This window comes from Phalacrocorax aristotelis, chromosome 2 (genome assembly GCF_949628215.1).
Source record: "Phalacrocorax aristotelis chromosome 2, bGulAri2.1, whole genome shotgun sequence".
Lineage (NCBI taxonomy): Eukaryota > Metazoa > Chordata > Aves > Suliformes > Phalacrocoracidae > Phalacrocorax > Phalacrocorax aristotelis.
The window spans coordinates 46,333,025-46,350,990 of record NC_134277.1 but is presented as its reverse complement, the minus strand read 5'-3'; the positions used below and the strand labels follow the sequence as shown (position 1 = coordinate 46,350,990).

General features: G+C 42.7%; 1 long non-coding RNA gene across 2 annotated transcripts in view; it reads left to right on the top strand.

Moving 5' to 3' along the window:
• Positions 1-15,322, top strand: part of LOC142053890 (uncharacterized) — a 69,107-nt gene extending 53,785 nt beyond the window's left edge. For both annotated transcript variants that reach the window (XR_012659358.1, XR_012659360.1), the window contains exon 4: positions 13,459-15,322. This is a non-coding gene — a long non-coding RNA (uncharacterized LOC142053890). The remainder of the gene's footprint in view (positions 1-13,458) is intronic.
• Positions 15,323-17,966: the final 2,644 nt, after the last annotated feature.

The window sequence follows — 17,966 nt, the reverse complement described above, 5'->3', positions numbered from 1 at the left end:
TTACCTTTTTTTATTAAACTGTGTCCTATTTCTGTTTAATACACTGAAGAGCAAGCATTACACTGATGACATAGCTCCAATTCATTAGTGGCATCTTTAGAAAATGAGAAGAAATCAAATTCCCTTGACAAGGAGGAGCTGATTTAGAGATCCCTCTTTTCCTAAAAATATAACCTAGGGATAAAACTTTTAAAAACTGCAGCCCAGATAGTAATTTATGTGCATTTAAAATGTAAGCCAGGGCAGTTCGTTGTACAAAACTGTTCACAAGCAAATAGCCTCCAGAAGACCACTGTACTATCTTTTCTTCATAGGTACTTAGGTCCTACGTAGTAACCGATTTTATGAAATACAGTACGTCTGTTAACCAACAGAACTGAACTCTTCAGTTGCTTAGTAACTAATCCAATCCAAGGAGGAAATATAAATAGCATACATAATTTTAGAACCTTTAGGACCTTTGCCAAGCAAAATATTCTCACTAGCAGCAGTCAGGTTTGTGATTTGAATGGGTTAGCTTAATAGAATAGATTCTATTTGTTTTATGTAGATAAATGGTCCTTGCTTTTCAAATCTGATTAATTACGTATCCGGGCCATTAGATCTTGTAGTTTCTGTACTCTTCCACAAGTTTATTTAACTAAAAATATAACATAACTAAATATAATCTAAATAAAAATGGAAAAAATGTTTTAGTTGCCGGCTTCTTTTCAGCCTTAATCTGGTTAAAAAGCTGAAGACTGCAGTATAACTCAATAAATCACATTATATTGCCAGGAGGAATGTCATAAGCATCTGCGTAATTCAAGTGTGGCTTTTTCCTATATTCATCTGTAAAGCTTTTTGAGAGGGAAAAGGATAATACTTTTAAAAAGAAAAGATATTATTGCCACCATTGGTGGAAATTGCCATATGGTGCCATAGCACCACTTATTCAAGCAAGGTAGGAACCTGATACATTTAGTTTCTCTAAAAATAATTCTTTAGCTGACAAAATATGCCTCCTGTTTTAAAATACATCTTCAAAAATTTAGCTTTTGTCTGCATTTCTAGATGCTTGCTCTGTTTATGCACATTGCCTGTGCATTTGACAAGTTTCATACACAAGGCTTTTACAAATTACGGTGAGGATCTTTTTTTCCCCCACAATTTTATCAGCATTGCCACTGGATGAAGGATTTGCAGGACTAATTCCTAACGTGTATGAATAACGTCGCCAAAGTGAGCTCTCTTGCCTTTATTCCTGAATAAGGTAGGCGGTACGGGATCCGATATTCATGTAACGCGTGTATTCTGAAGCAGTCACGGTGCGTTGGGCTATCAAAACAGATGGAGTGCTCCTTTAGCAAAACAATTCGAATACCAACTTCCAAGTACATGAATTCTGATCTAATTCCCCGCTCCTCTGAACCATGCATTTGGGAAGGTCTCAGGTATTCCTTAATCTGTTTCAGTTCAGTAGGTATTTTAATGTAGGGTGAAAAGCACTCAGATTCAGTTTTACGTGGCTGGTACATTTTGCTTGAAGAAGAATAATATTTTTTTAGATGTAGTGATTCAGCATGTTTTTCATTCCACTTTGGGATTATCATCCCGTAGGGTAAAAAGCTAAATATAGCAAATACATGCCTTGCACAGCAGTTTTAATGCATTTTGCTTAATGCTTTTTTTGCTGGTAGAGTTTCAGGTGCTGCTATTCTTATTTTCAGCATTGTAATTTATTAATACAGCTAACAGGCTCGTCTGAAGGAAATTAAGATTTTTCATCATTGTGTGCTGAAAGAACAGCGTACCAAATCAAAGCGGAAGTTTCCACTGGAACATGGTTGTAATTAGTTTACATGCCTGAAACCAGGAGAGATGTAGTAGGTATGTCCATGACTGAGAAATAGAGCCGCAGGATTTACCTTGCAAGCCCATCATGTGGCCCATTGGAGATGCTTGGGGTGGAATTTCTGGGTGCAGCAGCAGGAGACATGGCGTGATCCTCTGTGTTGGCATTTGGGGTGATACCAGCGGGAGGGGAGCTCTTGCAGGGAGCCAGTGCTCATTTTCTGCCTGGAGCTCCTGGTCTTTGCTGCCCTGGCAGCTTGCCGAACCTCAGAGGTCTGCCTGAATGACTGTATTTTACTGAGGATTAAAAAAAATGCAGGTGCTGTGGTAAAATGCAACTTGATATGCTACTAATTTTTTTTTTCCCAAAGAAGTTCAGAAAACATTGCATTAATACAAGTATTTGTGGCCAAAATGTATTATGCAGTTAATTCGAGTAAATTGCAGTTACTCTGTAGCAAATAATTACCACCTGTTTCACATCTGCCTCAAATCCACTCAAAACACAGCAATCTAGTCATCATTCTTGTGTTATTTCTGTAGTTTTATTATTTGCAGTTAGACCTCTATTTACTTACCCGACTCACAACAAATTTCATGCCTTCTGTACACAGAATGGCAAATTTAATAACCTCCTTTGGATTTGTTTATAAAACCTTTCAAAATATGTTTGTAATGGATGACAGGGCTTCTGATACGCTGCAGACACTCAGTGGCCTTTTCCATCATGAACTGCGTTGGGAGAGTGCTGTTTGCTGCCCTCAGATCTCAACGCCTCCGTTTCACCTTCAAAAATGGTTCACATTAACCTGTCACACACGTGGTCTCCTGAGCGTTGCCAAAGGCACCTTTTGCTCAGTTAAGACGGGAGCTCCTGCGTTGCTCGTTCAAAGCATTGGGATGCTTTGATGTTGGGATGGACAGTGAGGTAAATAATGAATTCTAGCAAGAACGATCACCGCCTGCAAGGGTGGCCAGGTATGATGGAAATGCAAAGGAAAGACAGGGACAAGAGCCAAATGTACGCTGCTTTAAAATGCTCGAAACACTCTGCAAGCAGGGCTTGGACTTCTTGTGCTTTGTGCCGATCGTTCTCACTCACAGCAAGATGTGTCGTCGTAGTGGTTTCTTTTGATATTACACTTCAAAACAAAACAGCAAGTGCAGGAAGGAGGGCGAGGGGTTAATTCCTTGCAGCACATCTAGGCCATCCCCTGAAATCACAGGAGCAAAACCAGCTGAGCAGTGAATCAGGCCACCCTGCCTCTCCGGGACAGGAATAGCAAGAATCAGAAATCTTGCCCTCAGCTGTGCTGGCGTGCAGGGATGCAGAGGAAAGTCATGGGGAAATACAGCCAGTTTCTTGCCTCTGAGTTTCAGGTCTTCTCCATTACACCCAACTGGTACGTATGGTTTTGCAGCTCTGATATTAAGAGCAAAACATGGTTTTCCACACGTTCAGCCTGAGTTAGGGTGATTTGCCTCCGAAGATCTATTTCTGTGGCAATACCCTGTCTCCCCTTAAATTTTCCACCTTAGGTAAGAATTGGTTTTCCACACGGGCAACTCAATTTCATTTCTGTAGTGCCCTCCTTACGTTAACCTCTCTCACAACAGGAATGGCGTTCCTCTCCACTAGAAGCATCTCTGTTTGGCTGTGATGCAGCGCTTGTGCCCAGCACGTGCAGACGAGGGAAAGCTGGATGCAGTTTCTGTTCTGACATGCTTCTTCAGTAGGGGAGGGCAGCGATTGGCTGGGATCACAAAGTATTTGTTGAAGGTGGAAAAAAAAGAAATATTATAGCTAATAAAAGTTCAGCTTGGAGGATTCCAGGGGAATGAGTCGCAAACTCAGCAGCACTATGGCATGTCTTTGTGATACCTCTCAAAACTGCCTGTCAAAATCTCCCATTAAGGAGCATTGCAGATTAGTAATTATGCGCATCTATTAGCTAAGCATCCATTCTTTCTCTCCAACGCTTTGTGGCAATATCTTTCCAAAGCAGCGCATATCTCATCTAGGTGTCTGCTAGATGGTGGTAACACCTCCCCAAGGGAGATGCCTCTGATAACAGTATATTAAAGACAGGGCTTGGTTTTGTCTTTTAAACCGCTATCACAGAAGCCAGTGCACAAGGAAAGACACCTATTATCATTTTGTAGACAAATGCGAACAAAAGCTGCCTGCACGCATGCACGCACAGAAGAATTCAGTGTTAACATTGCAGGAGGCTGTGATGATGACAGGAGTACTTTTATTGTCAGCTTTACTGGGGAAGAAAAAAAAAAAACTTATTTGTGCAAATAATCCTGCCTTAGCTTCATTCCTGAGCATCCTATTTGCACATGTGAGTATGTTTTGTCAGCTATGTCTTTAGGTACCGATTCTCATCTTCAGATATTTGTGCTTGTTTGCGTTAAACAGATTAGTGCCATAATAACACACACACATGTAGAGGCATGAATATTGTATAGTAAGAATCCCAAATACATGATGGCTTTGATGCCTTTTTTTTTTTTTCCCAAAAAATTATTGAACTCTGTTATGCTTAATTGTCCTAATTATATTCTGTTCATTAACACAGAGCAAGTCTGACAAAGAACTAAGAGCAAAACTGGAGGCAGAGGATAATAAAATCCATTGCTTATTAATTAAGCTGAAATCCTCGAACATGCCTCTTTCCAACTTGTTATCTTCCAGACTCTAGATTACTTCGTTCTTTCAGTGACTACTGCTAGACAGACACATCCTGTTGTGATAAAGGAGACCAGCTGGATTTAGGACTGTGGCTTCGTTTTTGGGGTATGACTGACCATATGTGATTCTCTGTCAAGTTTGCAGCTTTAATGGGAAATCTCTGAAGTATTTGCACTTTGATTCATGTTTTGTCACATGTTTGGTAACAAAGGAGGGGCTGGCTTTGTGCAGCTGGCTTGCACTGACATAGGTTGCAGTGTGGTCCCTGCAAAGGAAAGGGAAGCTCTTGCATACTTAACCTTAAGAGTTGCTTTGGGCTGGGTTTTTTTTTGTTTTTTTTTTTTTTTATTTGCTCGGGAATGTTTTGGCTTGGGGGTTGGGGTTTTGGGTTTGTTTGGTTGGGTTGGTTTTTTAGGAAAAAATACTGGGACCAGAAACTACATTTCATAAGGGATATAATTTTTAATTCTTATGCTGATCGTGGTTTTTATCTGGCTTCAACAGAACGGAATAATTCTGTTAATTGTTATTGTCTTCCTGCCTGCTTTGAGAAATATGTGTCTCCAACCTCTGTAGGTCTGGGAACAAAAGGGTAGCTACTTGTGAAAGAAGTTTAACAAACAGCAGACAGAATTTGAAGGAGATGGGGACTTTTTTTCCTGAGAAGTAGTGCTGTCAGACCCATGGTGAACTTTTCCGATATTCCCAATCTCAGTGTAATTTGATTTGGAAGTGTGTAAAGAACATGTTTCCCATCCCTTTGTCCATGTGTCCACCATGTCTAACCCCCTTTGCTAAAAAATCAAAGCCTATATATTTGTATACGGTCACAGACCCGAATTCCTCATTTAAGTCTTCTGATGCATATATGTTGTTCTCTTGCACATATGGCAATGGACAGCTGGTATCTCTGGCTGAAGGGAGAAATGGTACACTGTGCAAACCTTGCCTGCTGAACTCTGCTGGTGCGTCTGCGTCCTGACCTACAATATCCTTGCTGATCTCTGAGGTCCTGTCCCAAATGCTGAATATCCTTCCCATCCACTGAAGACTGTAGCAGTGTTCCCTTAGGAGAGGCACCATGCCACAACACTGGAGAAAATACCAAATTCCTACAGCTTTATTAGACCTTCTGTTAACCTGGCCATCATGTTATGTTAGCTCTCCCTATCCCCGGACTATGACTTGGCTATTAAAGGTATAGTGGGCAAGAGTTGAAGGTGCCTCTGTCATCTGGCTGAGGACAGGAGGGAGGAACTAGCATTAATATTAGTCTTTAATTTTATAAAAGCAGAGTGATGAGGAGAAGGACTTGCTTCAGTCATCAGGATTGATAAAGTAATTGCAGCCTGAAGATGGGTTTGCATTTATTGGTCTTCCAGACTTGAGAGGACTACACGTAGGAGCAAAGGACAGGGATGGTCACATGGATGTGGAGAAAATACGAATAAGAAAATTCCCTTTCTCACTCTACACAGGTTTTACTCAGAACGTGCAGTGAGTTTATTATAATTTTTAATGGGTTACTTTCACCTCCAATCTGTCTGCCTCTCTGAGCTCTCTGGGTTTCAGCCAGAAAAGTCAAATGCCACAGGAAAAATCTCATCTTCTAAGATTTGCAGCCTGAAGGCAATTGGCGAGGCATCAAAACTTCCAAGACAGACACAGAGAGAAAGTGTAAGTTAACACTCAATACCCAGCCCTGGGCTTACCATTTGCCCTTTAGTTGAATACTTACCACGTTTGTATTTTATATTGCCAGTGGCTTGTGGCTGGACTGTATCTTCTCTGCGCCTTATCAAACACTGAATGTTTGAACAATGCCTTAATTTTAGCAATCGGTGTTTGCAAACAGCATCTTTTAAGAGAAGGTGGCAGAAAGGGAGCAACTCAGACCTTTTTCACCCTGCTTTGTCAAAACCCAGGGACTAAGCAAAGCAGGATAAGCAGGGAGCAGACCCTCCTCCACCAGTGAGAATGATGCTCAGTAGTGCTGGTTTACAAAAGACAGGGGAGGTGAGATGCTTCTTACTGAATTGCTGCACCTTTATATTTTTCATCCAGGACTTTCATGGTAAAGGAGGAGCAGAGAGGAGGTATCCCGAGAGTCATGCAGGTGTGTGAGCCTCTGCCCACCTCACAGCTGCAAAAATCTCCATGCTTGTGCTGAGGGATGCACAAGTGCTTGATGGCCTTGCATGTGTTCGGGCGAATTCTTGTCCCTCCGCTGCACCCCAGTGCTGCCAAGACAAGGGAGGAAGAGGCAAGGAGCTGGGCACCTGAATGCTGTTTCTGAAGCCTCCCTTGTTTTGGGTTAGGTACCAGCAGCATCAGTCCAGGGGCTGTGCCTCTGTCGCAGAGGGAGCAGGTGAATAGAAGTGCAAAGATTCAGATTGGTGATTTGTCACTTGGTTTTGCTGGTAATTCCTCTAAATGAACAGGCAATCTGGTAACGGGCCGTAGGTTTGCCAGATGAAAGCCAGCTTGTTATCACATAGACGTATTTTCTGATAAAGGGTTTCTAAAATGGAGGCACTGGCATCCAATTCTTTATGAAAATCATATATATATATATCTAAGTGAAGGTTGCATGACTGAAGTATACCAAAAGAAAATGGTACACTTAAGTATTTTGTGTGTATTTGAGATGCTTTAATTTTTCTAGAGCTAAAATATGTTTAAATTAAAATGGAACCGTACAAAATAAAAATGATCAGCCTCTGTCCCTGAAGAGGCCGTACTGCAGCAGAGCATTTAGGAAGGACCACATCACTACTTGCTCCAACGGTGGGATACTGGTGGGCAGAAGGATGCTTCCAGGCCTTCACAGGTCCCACTGATGTGGCTGTAGAGTTGACAATCAGGTAGATAATACCATTTTATTTTAAAGTGTTCTTTTACTTGCCCTGTTCTCTATTGTTGTAAATCAGTTTCCTAAAATGTATGTGTTGGGTTTTTTTCCTCCTCTCGAACATGTACAGTTCAATACTTCTGAATATTTGATCATATAAGTATTAGACTATAATCTCCAAGCCTGTAAAACAGGTTGTGTCACGTACCACAGAGTGAGCTCTGTCATGGATGGAAGTAGCCCTGTCCTGCTTCTACTTGGGTAATGGGGAAAAGGCTCTGACTTGTCTCAATATTGCATTCAGCAAGCAGATCTGTGTATTATTCCTTTAAATCAAAATGGGCAGTGACATCCTAGACTAGCACGGTGCCTATCAGAAGTGTACATTTCATCTAAACATGTCTGGGAGACTATTTATTTTCTCATAAAGGATATGCTGGCCTAATGTAAATGTCAGTGAGCTCAATGCATTTTGTGCAATGAAACAGACAGATCTAAAAGAGTAGCAAGATTCAGGCCTGCGTCCTAGGAACTGCTGAACAGCTCTTGTTTTCCCATTTGTTTTTTAACCACTCTGTGTTTGAGTCCCTCTGCCCACTAGTTTGAGTCTTGGTCGGCCTCAGAAGGGCAGTAACTTTTTCACACACCTCTTTCCCTGAGACGGTGAGAAATTATTCTTAATAAAGTAGATGATCTAGCAGGTTGTGGTGTGGGGGTTTTGGCTTATTTTTTAGCAAATATTTCTTTAGTCTGCATTTTAAACATTCCCATACACACTAAGGAAAATGTGAACGAGACATCCTTCATGAACAGATGTGTTGGTGGGAAGGAGTCTCCTATGTGCAAACAGGAGAGTGACCAAACCGTGTGGTGTTCAGTTTTGTTATCCGCAATCAGTAACACTTAGCAAGAGACAGTAAAGCATCTGGAAGACTATTTTGAAGTACGTATGTATTGTTTTAGTGAAAACATCAGGAAAAAGCCAGAAAATCCTTTTGAATTTCACTGCAATGACACAAAGTCGCTGTATCAGGGCATCTAAAAGCAATCCTGAAGTCCCCAGTTTTAACAACCAACATTGATTACAAGGTGATTTTTCCAACAGAGAATCAGCTCATTAAAAAAAGCATCTTGCTTTGCATATATAGCACGTACCGGCCTTTATTAAGGGATCAGCTGATTATTATTCTGCTCCCAGCTTTTATTTTCTTCTTCTAGTCCCTCTCTTGCAGGAAGGCTGCATACAAATATAGCAATCGATTGAGAGATGTTCTTCCTTTACGAGATTAATTACAAACATAGGGATGCTGTGTCTAGCCTGCATGTGTGATTGATCTTGTAGGAGGAAATGCAATAGGAAACTAATGCTTCCTTTTATCCAGTAAGCAAAGTTCATAGATGTTTACATTCTGCTAGGTAAGCACAGCTGTCTAAAGACGTGAAGACGGATGGACTGTCCTGTCAGCACAAATTCATGCCGAGGTAACAGGCTACACTGTCTCTGTGGAGCTCTTTCCGGCCAGGAGGCTGTAGGGCCAGAATCACTAATTTAGCAAACAGCTTAATTGTTTTACTTTTTAATTAACGGGGAGATCCAGGCAAAGCCGATGAGCTACAAGGGGCAGCAAGGGGAAGGTGGTGTTGGACTGCGCTGGTGGGGCTGTGGGGCGAGGAGGAAGGCTCCTGGTGATGCCGAGTGTGGGGCGGCCGTTGCAGGGCAGCTTTTCAGAAATTACAAGGGGTTTTTGTTTAAAACCTGGCTGGCATCAGGAGGGATCTGTGCATCCGCTCTCAGGGGCTCACAGCGTGTAGTTGTGGAAGCATCTGCAAAAAGTGCAGTGCTTAGCTGCCCTTGTTTCTATTTGTATATAACTATAATCTCACAAACTCTGGATTTGGCTCAGGGTCCTTCTGAAAAGGTTCGTTTCATTCTTAGGCACAGGCTGGCACTTGTATTTAGGCTGAGAAACAGTGTCAGAGGTGACAGATCCTGCTTAGTGACTCAGCCTTCTTCCTCACAGTATTTTAAATAATGGATGTGCTACTGCTGATATTTAACTCCTGACGGAGCTGCTGAAATATATAGCATGTTTAAAATACCAATACAACATTGAATCTCTGCTCAGGCAGAGGAGGAGAGTTCCACCTGGGATTTGCTTTCTTAAAAGGAAAAAGAAATCGGAGGAGGAGGAGTGGGGAGCCCAATCCATAATATCTTGTAACACTGTAAAAATGCCCTTCACCTGAGGCAGTAAAGCAGTCAGCTCTAGCAGCATGTTTACAGAGAATCCTGAAATCGATGCTGCAGCCTGCGTTATATTTATACAAGCATATACACTGCGCTGATGATGGGGGAAAGAAGGGGCTGTTCCCTGCATTAAAGCAATTAGTGTAATAAATACAGCCTGGCGAGCACCAGAGGAAGTAGGGATCCTTTTGTTCCCATCTTGCCACTTAGAGCTGGGTAAGCAAGTCTTGTGGAGTTAAGCTCAGAATTTACTTACCCTTTTATTCTCTGTCTAGAGGTCTCAAGCAGGATGCTCTGCTGATGCCAGAACTATCAAGCGACGCTGATCTCTGCTGCCTTAGAGCAACGTCGAGGATTTCGGGGGTCTTGCCTTTTCTGTCCATGCAAATCCTGCCTGATAAACATGGATCCATTTGCTGTTCAGCAGTCAGTTTGCTAGGCTTGACAAAGGTTATTGCAATAATTGATGTTCCTCTTCTAATAATTAATGTTAATGAGTCCACTAAACAGTAAACAAGACAACAAAGAACTGTTAATGAGACAGTCTTTACTCATTTGTTTAATCTTTTAGTAAGATAATGGGCGATAAATATATTGCTATTCAGCTATCTTCAAGTCCTTAATGCGTGGAGAGTGTTTTAAAAAGAGATTTGAGCTGATTTTTTACACTTCCATTTAGTAAATTCAGCTGACTGGGTAGGTGGGGCGCCTGAAAGAGTTGGGAGACCTATATAATTAAGTGCCTTGACATTCTGCTTCTGAAGGACATTGGCAGATATCCAAATGCTATGTTCTGCTCTCAAACCATTTAATTGAAACCATACAAGGCGGGGGGGGGGGGGGGGGCGGGGGGCAAAGGGAGAGAGGTCTTGGCAAAAACCTTATGTGCGGTTTTTTGCTATTGGATTGACCAGACAGGGCAACAAAGCTGATAAAACAGGATTAGCAAAATTGCATTGTTGGATATTATATGCTGTGTGACATGTACTACAGCAACGGAATTTGGCAGGATTAACCTGCAGAGGATAAAGATGTACCGGACAAAAGGGCTGAATTAATAGACTGCTGTGACCAAAGCAAGGAAATCTATTTGCATGGGATATTAAGGGCAGTAATAACCTTGCGGGGTGGGGTTGCAGTTGATGTCCCAAGTCCTGCGCTGACCCCATGCCCGAGTCCTTCTGACTGCCCAAAAACTCAGTGTACAAAAACCAGCTTGTTGACATGGTTTCTCATTACACTTTCCTGTTTCTAAATATATTTTTTAAAAGCTAATTCCTAGGCAGGATTATCTGTGTTATTGAGGATCCCCCGCCCCGCCCCAAAACCGAGAAGTTTATTTCCCTATTTATAAGAGATGAGATTGTTCTTGTAATACACTAGTGTCATCCTAATGTAAATATTTGGGTTTGGTGGTTTTCCTCAGGGCTTCTAGACCCAGCTGGCCAGCCAGGCATGGGGGAATGCAGTTCCCTAGCTGCTGGTTACTCGGCTGTTTAGGAAATTGTACACTTCCATATACATAACCTTACTGAAATCATATGGAAGCTTTCAAACCATGTAGTGTTAAAGAACATGAAACCTATTGCCAATAGATGAGTGAATAAAATCATACTAAGTAAAAATGGGACAATATTAAAATTAAAGCTCAGATATACTCTAAGGCTATGTCTGTCTATTTGACTGAGAGGGTAAAGAAGCAGAAAACCAACCTCCATCTCAGGTAAATAAGGGGAGGGAAAGTCTTAGATTAAGTGTTCATTTCTTACTTGTACAACATATAATACTGTTTTTTACTTGAAAAGGCTTTTAAATTGGCGTCTTTGGGAAGCAACCAATGCATACACAATAGCCTGCTTTTTTAAGCAGGCTCATATACTTCAGCGCAGATTGTATGAAAGGTTTCAGAAGGATTTAAACAACCTTGAAAAAGGCTTATATCATTTGTTTTTCTTTTCCCGCCCACAGTACTAGTGGCAGACTTTAGTGTTCCCAGGGAACAGAGAACGTACAAAAAGTATTTGGCATTACTCTGTGTGTGACACAATGTACTTCGTCAAGTGTGCTCAGTGCCATCTCACGCGGTGAGAGATCTGCTCAGGGGAGACAATTCACCTTCATCCGGCATTATCGTGTCACCATTGATCAGCACCAGCCACAACACAAGTTCAGCTTTCAGGCTCTTCCTTTCAGAGTTGAAGGCTGAATAATAGATACGCATAAAATATAAATACATTGGGTTTTTTCAACCTGTTAAAATCCCAGAAACTGCTCTTTAAATAAAAGCTCTGTTAGTAAAACATGACTGAGACTTTACAAGTGTGCACACATGCACAGGTGTCAAGAAATTCAGCTCCGTTTCCTACGACAACTAAATTGCGTAAGCTGTGTCTCTGGGCTGTCTTCTCTTAGTGCATATGTTAATCACTCTTCTGTCCAGGGACTAAATGTGACTATGTCTCCCTTGTCTGCAGGGGGAAGACAACATGTGAAGTTTCCTTTGGATTAAACTGGGCCGTGGGCATGGATGGCGGGGGGACGTTTCCTTTGTCAGCAGAGTCAGGAGTTTTGCCTCGTCTCACCTGTTTCAGGAGACCCATTAAAACCAGTAGTTTCTCCCTGGAGGTTTGCTAGGCTTCACATCCCTTTCTCTCTGTACAGTTTTGCTTAAGGACTTCTGCGATGGGCCCTCATCCCAGGGATAGTCCTGAGCTGATTCACAGAAACGCTGCTTTCTTTTGGGTTTTGGTTGCTGAGGAAAGTCTGTAGTACACAGGATTAAGTTTATTATTTACTTATTTTTTGCATGTGCCTAGATGAATTAGCCCAATAGGGACCTGTTGGTAACCCCTTAAAAAACATGTCAAGCAAGTCATTGTACCCCCCATGCAGCATTTTGAGGGGAACGGGCGAAAAGCACGTGTCTGTTTCTACCTTTTTTTTTTTTTGTGTCTGCTTGAAAAGCTGCAGGACCACCTAGACCCGTGCTGTCCCAAGGCCATTCCTGTCATGCTGCAGCTTTGCAACGCTGAACTTTGTGCTGCCTGAGATAGATGCTGTGTGCAGGCTACAATGGTCAGCGTGCTCGCCAGCATCAGCCCTATGCAGCCAAGGGAGATTTTTTTTTCCCTTGAGCAATGCAAAAGCCCCAGAATCTGTAACTCCCTGTGTGGTTTTAAAAGAAAATCGGCTTTCCTGGTCAGCAGCAGGTTGTGTCCCTCAGCTTCTGTGAGCTCTTGAGGATGGGCATTGGAAGGGAATGGGAATGGAAGGCTGCATCCTGGGAAATTCACAGATCTCAGCAGGACTTCTGTGGAGTGGGGGCACCTTCCTGAATGCCAACACACTGGGCAACTTCTGGGGAACAGACCATGCATGTGCTGATGTCTCACCCACCTCGGAGGAGCAGACAGGGTGCAGGCATGAGGGTTAATGGTGGCGTTGCGCTCAGGATGCCATGCGGTCCCTGGGGCACCGCTCTCCTTCTGACTACACCCTGGGATCTGTGAAAAAGCAGCCTGTTTCTTCTGTGTCTCTGAGGGCTTGACTGAGTTTCTAGGTTGCTTCCCACTCCTGCAAGCCTCTATCCCTCCTGAGATGAGTGCAGGAAATGAATAGCAGGAGCGCAGCTCTGCGCGTTACCAGCATTGTGCTGCAGTGCCCACCTCTACGAAACAGTAGATCTTCAGTGCAGAGACAGTCTGCCATTTTTATTTATTTTTGTTTTCTTCTTGGAGACATATACTCTTCACACTTTCTTATTTTAAACAGGCAGGGGTGTATAACCTGTGGGATTGATGGACCTAACCCTGTCATTTTGCTTTTCAGCACACAGTGGGATGGAAGATGGACCCTGGAGGAGGGCAGAGCGTGGAGGAGCCTGGCGGCAGGCAGCCCGGCCAGGGGGCCCCCTCGGGTGCCGTGCAGCAGCTGGTGTTGTGAATCAGGCCGTCACCAGTCGGAGAACGGCTACTTCACAACACCAGGGTCGCACCGCACCACGGTTCGACCACGTGCCGGAGAGGAGCGGAGCTTCCCGTGGGTAGGCAGGAGACATGGAGCACCTCCTGGCTGCCACCACCCCAGCCCAGACCTGCAAAGGTAATCAGGTGCTCAACTCCTATTTAGGCACCAGCCTCCCACTGAAGTCTGAAATAGAAGTTAGGCCCCTAAATATCTCTGTGGGTCTGGCCCCAAGGCCCTGCCTTGCTGTGCAGTGCAGAGCAGTGCTCCAGCAGGCACAGGGCAGTGCTGTCAACCATGTCGTCACTGCCTGTTTGCATGCCATGTGAATGTTAAGGAACAGGTAACTTTTATTAAGCTAGGGAAAACAGTAAAAAAAAAAAAAAAGCCTCTGCACGCTCCATGTGTAGTTCTCCCTGACAGTTGTGTCTGTGGGTCTTGCCTGTGACTAGTCCTGATCCCTTCCCTATCTAGATGCGTAGATGTTATCTGCATAAGATGCTGTATATACAAGGAAAGAAGCCAGACTCCTTGGAAATGACACTAATATTGTCCTAGGTGTGTTGTAATGAATGAAAAAGCACCAAAAATAAGCAGTGGTGCTGTTCAGAAGTGGTACCAACAGCTGCTGTCCTTAAAATGAGAAAAACGTTTGATTTTGCATTGCTTAAGTGACCTCGTACAAATTATTAGGCGTAGAAGGAGGGCAAAGCACACTCAAACCCACCCTGTCCAAAGTGGCCCTGTAATATGTGCCATGTGTTTCAGGTCTGAAATGCAAGCTCTTCCCTGCTTCCTCCCTCATACTCTAATGCAAGTGCAATGTTAGTTTGAGGGGAGTGGGTTACAGCAGAGTACTTTCCACCCAAAACCAGGTCATGTTCGTGGAGGTCAGCACAAAGCTGATGGCCGTATACAATCCCATAAGTCAAACTGAAATGCTGTTCGGTTTTGATCTCTGCAAGCAGCCATCTGCTCTTGGACTCAGGATGGTGTTTCCTCTGGTGGGTTTTCCCAACTCTGGTGAAATCCCTTGTTCCCACCCTGCAAGAAAGACTGGCTATATGCTTTTAGGTGTTAGCTGGCTGTTTTCTTGTGTGACACAAAACACTGGATATGTCTAAAGCAGAATGGAGAAATGCAGAGAGCAAACAATCAAGGTAACAGAACTGATAAGGGAATTTTTTTAAAAGTTTTCTTTGTTATCCTAACTAATGTGATTGAAGCTGGTAGTAAAAATTACTTAAATCCCATTGTGGATGTATGACTGCTGACAGGGAGATAGACATAGGGAAGGGTTAGGATATACAGAAGACCAGAAATAAGATGGGACAGCTGGAATTGCACATGAAAAGAGACAAAGGTGGTTACATTAGACCCATCCTAATCTTTCTGTTCAGGTGTGCTTCCTACAGAAGTAACCCTGAATTTCTGTCATAGCAAAAAGTCTGCAACCAACACCACAAACAACAGAAGAGATACATGGGAGGCTCCCTTATACATTAGGAGAGGGCAACCTGTTGATGCAGGTTAGCACTGTTTTTTTTTTCATTGATCAGAGGAAAAGCAAGACCGTGCTTCTAGTTCAGGCACTATGGCAAGGTGGAGTATGAATTTGTCAATCCGACATGCAAGAAGTCTGTTTTATTAAACTTGTTCTCTGTTAATGCAAACTGTGTGCTCTGTGTGGTAGTCTCATTGTTCATTATAAACTTGTTTTAAAGCTTGATACCTTTCACTCCAGGGTTGGTTTCATGGGATAAAACACGCAGTTCTTCAGCAAGAGGAGACAACAGTGAAATAGCCCCAATAACCCTTGCACACACACACACACACGCACACTGATCTACATTCATATATAGAAAAAAACACCATTTCATCTTTCACTGCAAACCAAAAACCCATTTGACCTATTCAGCTTCTGGCAGTAAATACGCATAACATTTGAAATAGGTTAATGCTTAATATCTGCTGGCAGGTGACCTGATAGACTATCTCCATACTTCTCTGAGTGTGGTATGTGGAGACAGGCCATTTTCAGTTCCCTTTGTTAAAGAATTTCTTGGGAATGTCACACTTCAGAGGTACCTTTGGGGCATTTATTGTAGTCCCTGTCTCTAACTTGAATCCATCACACTTTATGCTCTTTTAAAGTGATTTCCTAGCAACTTAATGCATGCCACAATGTAGCACTGCTGCTGAAAACCAAGCACTCCTGCTTGTCATTAAGGAGTGTCATCTCATGGGGTAGATCACAGGCTGAATAGCCAACCGTCAGCTTCGGGTGATGGAAGCAATTTCTGTTTGCTCCCTTTAGCAGTTAGGAATACTTGATGTTAGGATATGACACAGTGAAAGGTGAATGCACAAAACAAATAGTTCAATATGGGTTTTAAATTTGTGTGAGTGTTATTCTTAAATAAGCGCCCACAGTTCTTGTTCATGTCAACCCCAGTTTTGGCTGCTGAGCTGGAAAAACTGGGGCTTGCAAGGTTTCTGGGTAGCCCCCAAAATGGGAGGCCCTGGCAGTCTGTAGGTACACCTGGAGAACTTTCTGGTGCTTTCCAGATCCTTTCTTCTACTTGCATAGTATTATAAAAAATGGTAGTTTACCCCCCAAAAATACCCCTTTAGAATTGTTGAAAGGCCTAATTTTATATTCTTAATAAAACACTGTGCTCAGCGGTGGGGAGAAAAAAGAGCAAAGTCTATCAAAGCTGACATGCTGTGCCATAATCTCTTGTGAGATTTTTTTATGTTTAAGGGGTTGTTATTCCAAAAGTGATTTTTATATTTAAGCAAATAATATTACATTTCACCCTTGAACCCTTTAAAATCTAAATCTGATGGGTTTATTTTCTCAGCGCATCCACTTAGTACTACAGATGTTCTTCAATTATTTTGAATGGCTGTCTTTGTTTCTTTCCTGGGCTCGCCAGCAGTGCACGTAGCACTTCAGAGAGTAGCATCCTTGTAAATTTTGTTCTCTTTCCCCTGCATGCAAAAGCCAAGCTGACAGGCACAGTAGGGCTCAGCATCTCTCGCTTTCTGTGCTCACATGCACACTGCTTTGTTATCGTGGGGTTCCTCATGAAAGTGCCATCAATGGATTTCCTTTTCGTCTCTTTAATTGGGCTTCCTCTTTTGCAAAAAACTAATATGAAATAAAAATGCTATTTCAGGCAGCGTTGCAAAGCAAACAGTAGGTGGGACTGAATTTTGGTACCCACAAACCTGCGTCAGGTTTTATTTCAGTGCTATAACAGCATCTCAATAGGAGGGAGAAAATACAGAAACAGTTTTCAGGCATCTTAACACAGTAAGCAAGAGGTGATGCTAAGGAGGAAGAAAAGGGGCTTGTTCACAGCTACCATTTTAAAAACCAAAGTAGAATTTCAATAGGAAGTCTGATCAGATTAAATAACCGATGAAACTCCCATCTGTTTATTCTGTGCTTGGTACTTTGAAGTAGTTTCTGATCGACTTGTGCTTTATCCAGCACAAGGCAAAAAGATGGTCGGTGGCAAAGAAAGCAGGAAAACAGAAAAAAAGGTAAAATGAACAAAGAAAAAGGAGTTGGGAGGGAAGAGGATGGTGTCCCTGCAGCAGACATTGAGGCTGTGAGGCTGGTCTGCCTCACTGCAGCCGCCCACCCCACCAGCAGCAGCAGCAGCAGGAAAGGCAATGCTAAAACCACGAGCCGGAGAGCAAGCGCTGCTCAGCTGACGGCACCGAGTGGACAATTATCTCGCTATGGTTGAGGCAGATGTGAAATGTAGGTCTTGGTCGGCAGAGAACGTCGTGCTGCTTCAGGACTTGATTTCCATAGCCCTGTATGCGTTGCTGTAAGGTGATTGCTCTGCAGCACAGCGTGCCTGGTGATGCCCAGCTTTGTTGCCCTGTAGTAAATGATTGACAGAGATTTTTATAGTTCACAAATGCAAGTGTATTTATTAGATATGTATTTTTTAAAAAAAATCAGAGTCCTTCACGTGTATAGCCAGGCCCCAAGCATGCACGTAAAAGGGCCTGAAACATCCTCATTGTGCAATGAAGTGGCACCACAAAGAGCATAAAAATCACGAAGTAAGGCTAAATAACCGTTTCACTCAAAGGTTGATGTAAACAACAGAAGAGAGTAAGAAGACTCTGAAGATCACATAAGCTACTCAGAGAAGTTTTATAGCCCATCCTATAAGGCCATTCTCCCTGCTTAAAAGCGAAAGCAATGGAGACTTTGCTGTGTCATACTCCTTTCTTTTTTTCATATGGGCAATTCCAAATATTATGACTCTTCTTTGACAAACAGTTGCCACTCTTCTTTGACAAGACTAAATATATGTGCCTCAAAAATGAGTTTTTATGTTGCATTT